Genomic DNA, 5,437 nt, shown 5'->3' with positions numbered 1-5,437 from the left:
AATCCAACAGAGCCCACACCTCTTGGATTCTCACTCCAAAAATACCAAGGTTGCCGAGTAGTGTTGTCTAAGGGGTTCCTTGTTCATAGAGAAGATTGTTCGTGACTTTTAGACGATTGGGTAGGCGATCTGGGCAAGAGCGAAAGATTGTTGTCTAAGTTAATCACGAGAGTGAGAGGTCTTTAGAAGAAACGTTCTTCAAAGGTATGTCTCTCGTTCCTTTTTGTAGTTAATTATTAAAGCATGATGTAATTTGTTAGATTATGCATAACTATTCTGGATGTTTGTGAATGTGTTTAATCCTACCACAATGGATTTGGATCGATTGTGCTTCCGCTCATGGGTTCTCTTTGATAAGAGTTCCTACATTTTGAACGTACGAGTCTTTTCATATTGGATGGTTTCAAAATTGGTGTTAGATTACAACTTTAAAGTGTTTGAAGTTGTATTTACCTGGTTGTTTGGGCATTTAAATTCATGTAATCGAGTCTGTAGTTGTTCATTTCGTTCGTGATGGAGTTCCGGCTTCAATTCAGTGATTTTTTGTAGCAAGAACGGATCAAATCATATGAACGGGCAAAGCAAAGCAGACTTTCTAACTTACAACGTCGCAGCGCTCTAGTCACAACATTGCAACGTGTTGCGGCAACAGCCAATGTCGCAATGCTAACATTAAGTGTTGCAACGCTCCGATGGTCAGTGTGTGCATTAGGCAACCTCCAGATTGTGGGTTTGAGCCTTTCTGCAGTTAGAAATAGGTTTAATATTTTAATTCAATTTAATAGGATTAAATTGGTTCAAATAAAAGATTGAAATTGTAGTACTATAAGGGACCTTTGTCTAAGGTCGGATCTATCTAGGCTAGGTTATTTAAGCTGATGGAAACGAAACACCCCTACATAGAAACTGACTTGGAAGGTGAAATTAGATAAATTTGTTATAAGCATGCAATAAGTGATTAATGTTTATTAAAATATTTAATGAACATAAATCAACGTTGTTAAATTATCCAATATAATTGTTATATTGGGCCAAGTTAACAATTCATTTAAATAAATTTATTGCTCTAATTTACCTAAGTAATGAATCCTCTTTTGTAAAATACTCAGTGAGAAAAAAATGATGTATATTATACTCCAATTTTCTTTTCATGTTTCTCCCTAAATAGTTCACACTGTGAGATCTATGTTCGGCCTCGAGACATCTTTTCTTGTGTCCCCTTATGGATAATGTTTGTATAGGTCAATACCAAGATGAATGGAGAGAGTGTTTTGAGTAAGTGAGCGAGGGAAGTGTGTCAACGCACTACTACAAAAACAGTGTTTCTTGACGTTCTTTAAATGTCAAGTATCACTTTTCTTAACGTTTTAAAAAACGTCAAGGAAGCCAGTGTCAATAATGTCGATTTTCTTGACATTTTAAAAACATCAAGAAAAGTGACATTTGACATTTTAAAAAATGTCAAGAAATACTGACACTTGACATGTTTGAAGTGTCAAGAATATGAACGTTCTTGACAAGAAAAAAAGTCAAGAAAATTTTTAACTTGACAATGAAAAAACATCAAGATATATCCTACTTGACATGTTAGAAATGTCAAGAATATGAGAGTTCTTGACCTGTTAAAAATGTCAAGAATATCTATAATCTTGACAAGGAAAAAATGTCAAAAAATTTGCTTGTGATTTTTTTTAGAAAAATCAGTAATGTTGATGTTTTACCTATAATTGCTCCTGTATTTTGATCCAACAATCACATTTGGTATATATATGACATACATTCATCAATCAAATAAATAATACACACATTTTCTATCTTATATATAAACCAAATTTCCACCAATATCTCTTTTTAAACATTTCACATCTTTAACATTGTCAATATTACAACCTCATAAAGTAATGTACAATCAACAACCTCCATCCCCTCTAAAAAGATTACACCTATATTAATCTCGTATGGAGTAATCCTAGCCAAATCTCGTTCACTATGCTCCTGCCTCCACAAGAATAACGTAGCCCACCTTGAACTCGTCACTTTGAGCACCTACATCAATGAAATAATATACCATTGCAAGTACCTTAAAATTTTGGAAGAAACTGATGCTCCTATATGAAGGCAGGGGTGTTTACTTTATATATAAACTTGAAAAAAAATATAATAAAATTGAATAACAAAAAGGATATATATATATACCTGAATAACAGTAGTTTGGAAAAGTCAGTAGTTTGAACAGTCCTTCCTAAATCACTATCAAACATGCCCCAAATTTTCATATATTCAACCTCATAAAATATCAAAATATTTAGAGATTTAGCTTCACACATAAAATTTTCAGATGCCTAGTAGAGTAAATCAAAGGACAAAGATCATACCCATTTTCATCAAAATATCCACCACGCCCCTCAGTACCAAAGTCCTCCTTGAACACGATCTATAAGGAACAAAATGCAGGGGCAAAAGAAAAAACAAGCATTAGTACACAACTTAAAAAAATTCTCCAATCTGGGAACTTAACTTCTCCGCAAATGCCAAGTCCTTGCCAAAAGGTTTCTCCACAACAATCCGGGTCCATCCACCAAGATCAGCTAAAAACAGATTAAACATTCTATATTAATCAGAAACAATTAAGAACTTTGAGATTGAAATTCTATCAGAATAAGCATATCATAAACAAAGTTATGACATTCTAAAAGTGCAAATCCCTATGCTTGTAAATTACAGGAAATTTGGCCACCAACATTGACAACTTTGTAAATCCATTAAAAAGGATGATAACAGTAGAAAAGTAGAGTGCCCTAAGATAAGCTCGCTGGAAAATAAGCTTATTTCTATTCTCTTCTCTTCCCTTCCCTTCTCTTCAAATAACACGAATTATTTCCACATAAAAACAATCGATTTAAGAAAACAACAATAGTAATATTAATTAGGAGCCTCCAGACCCAAGATCTAAATCAGTAATTAGGTAAAGTTAGAAAGAATAAGGACATTCAACGGCCTAAAGAGTAATTAGTAATTCGTTATCTGGTTTCAAAACACTCAATACATTTTATCATGAACAAACAGACTAAAATGAAATAATCTAAGAGAGTCAAGTATACTGAGCATTGTTGTTGGTCCAAACGATATCAATTGTAAAGAAAAATCACAATCAAACATTCAACGACCTGAAGAGGGAGAAAGAAGAAAGATGATTCAAAATGCGAGGAGTAGATTTGAAAAGAGAAAGCATAGGGGAATTGAGAGAAGTGCCAAAATCAAGAAGAGAGTGCGAGAAGGATTGGAGATAAGATCAGTGGTGTAGATATAATGAGCAATACAGAAAGGTAGGGCTAGCCCTTGTTAGAGATGATGCCCTAAACTCTCATTAGGTCTTGTAGTTTGTAAACACAATTTTAAACAAACTCTTGTGATATATTAATATATGATATTTTTCTTCACTTCAAACTCTTGTGATATATTAATATATGATATTTTTCTTCACTTTCGTCTATGAACATTTGATGTTTTATTTACTTTACCACAAACCAATAAACTAAGATTCCTGGTTGTCGTTTGTAACTTAAGCATGTATATAGAGACATACAGGTAGATCATGTCTTTGATAACCAAAATGGTCTGTAGTATATGGATATTGAGAGAAACCTTATCATGGTAATACTATGGATGTGACCCGCTTTGTAGAATAGTTACAAGTGTTGTGACTTGCTACAGATGGTTTGATCCTGATCATTCATGTGGAGACACGCAAGCGGGGGTGTCTTATACAAAGAAGTTTGTATAAGACCGGACCATGAAGTGTTATAGTCTCGTTATATAACGCCGTTCATGACAGAGACTTCACTTCACTAAGATGACCATAGGTAACATGACATCAATCCTGAGTGAGTTGGGAACTCCTGCCTTTGAGGGTGGTCCTTTGATTTGCATGGGTGCAAGTGGCCAGATTGCCAACTCAAACCCACCACTTTGGGAATTCGTCTGATTTAGGAGTTGGGAACTCAGCTACACAAGATGGAATTCACTCCTTCCCCGAAGCAAGGGTAAGTAGATAGATTGCTCCCACACACCTTCTCATGGCCCGAGAGATGTCCACACATAGTAGGACTATGTTATATTGTTCATTAGAGGGATCAATGGTACTTAAAGAGTTAGATGTAACTACAGCAGCAAAATGGTAAATTGGTCCAGTTGTACTTACGAACATTTGTGAAGGGTTATCGTACTATTGATTGGTTATATCCGATAAACACAGAAATATATCTATGGTGAGAAGAGTATAGCTGTCGGTCTTTAGTAGAATGTCAGGCAGTTAACGGATGGTGGTCGTGACTAAAGAGTTTAGTCAGCTATTCACGTACCGTTGAGTTTCGAACCATAGGTCCATAAGGTCCCCTTGGTAGCTCAATGGATTCAAGTTTAGAATCAGTTTTTGGGCCAGTTTGATGTGTTCAAATTGACAAGAGGGAGTTTGATTATATATGATATGATTGAACAAGTCAATTATAGTACTGTAGTTTCTCGTGGCACCATCATTGGTTATGGTCAGAACCATTTGAGTGGTGGGGAGTGAGCTCTGAACACTCAGAAAATGAAGATAAGGAGAGATACCCGTAGTGTTGCAACACTATTGAGAGCATTCCAACGCTGTTTGCGTGAGACGCGCATGTTTTTCATTTTTCAGTCAAGATCCATAGCATTGCAACACTCTCCTGTATATTCTAATATTATTGACGTTTTTAAAACGTCAAGAAACTATTAATTAAACTTGACATTTTTAAAATGTCAAGTACTATATTTTTCAGGAAAAATGCACAACCTCCGCTTCTTAAAAACAATTTTTGATTTTTTTTCTTTAAAATCACTTATTTCTTGATCTTTTTTCATAAAAACGTCAAGTATTTAAAATTGCAAATGTCAACAAAGGTGGTTTTTCTTGTAGTGACGCATCCCACGGTCTCCTTCATTGGTTTGCAGTAAACTTTCATGCTCGACCTGGAAACACTTTTTCTTGTGTCCCCTTATGGATGGTGTTTCATGAAATTTTACCCAAACTTAAAAAATAGATAGGATTGCTTTAGTTTTTTTTCCCAATCGATTTTTCTCTACGGTTTGTTGATTGGTGCGAAACTCTAGAATTTAAAATGAAGGATTACACTTAAAAGAAATTGTTAAGTAAGTTAATGGTTTCTTAACCAAAATATGTAACTAGATGTTATAGGAATAAAGAGTTATTCTGGTATAACATTTGGTTGAGATTGCCTCAATCCAGTGAACGAATAACTGACTGCCCTATGATGGCTTTTATTCTGAATCACTGGAGTATCATAGCAATAGAAATTTTACATTTATATGAATGGGATTCATATTCAAATTCATGGGTTTCTCTTTAAATTTCATTACTTAATTAGAATGGATAATAGATTGCATATAGCTT

At 34.5% G+C, this 5,437-nt stretch overlaps 1 long non-coding RNA gene across 2 annotated transcripts; it reads right to left on the bottom strand.

Moving 5' to 3' along the window:
• Window positions 1–1,821: 1,821 nt before the first annotated feature.
• On the bottom strand, window positions 1,822–3,359 carry LOC120086803. Of its 2 annotated transcripts, XR_005484332.1 has the most exons (4): window positions 3,168–3,359; window positions 2,376–2,588; window positions 2,197–2,250; window positions 1,822–2,046 (listed from the first exon to the last, which is right to left on the bottom strand). It is a non-coding gene; the product is annotated as an uncharacterized LOC120086803 (long non-coding RNA). The 2 variants fall into 2 exon arrangements; XR_005484331.1 differs by having other exon boundaries at window positions 2,376–3,359.
• Window positions 3,360–5,437: the final 2,078 nt, after the last annotated feature.

Source organism: Benincasa hispida, chromosome 9 (assembly GCF_009727055.1).
Source record: "Benincasa hispida cultivar B227 chromosome 9, ASM972705v1, whole genome shotgun sequence".
Classification (NCBI taxonomy): domain Eukaryota; kingdom Viridiplantae; phylum Streptophyta; class Magnoliopsida; order Cucurbitales; family Cucurbitaceae; genus Benincasa; species Benincasa hispida.
The sequence above is the reverse complement of the archived record's forward strand: the minus strand, read 5'-3'. Positions and strand labels throughout refer to the sequence as shown.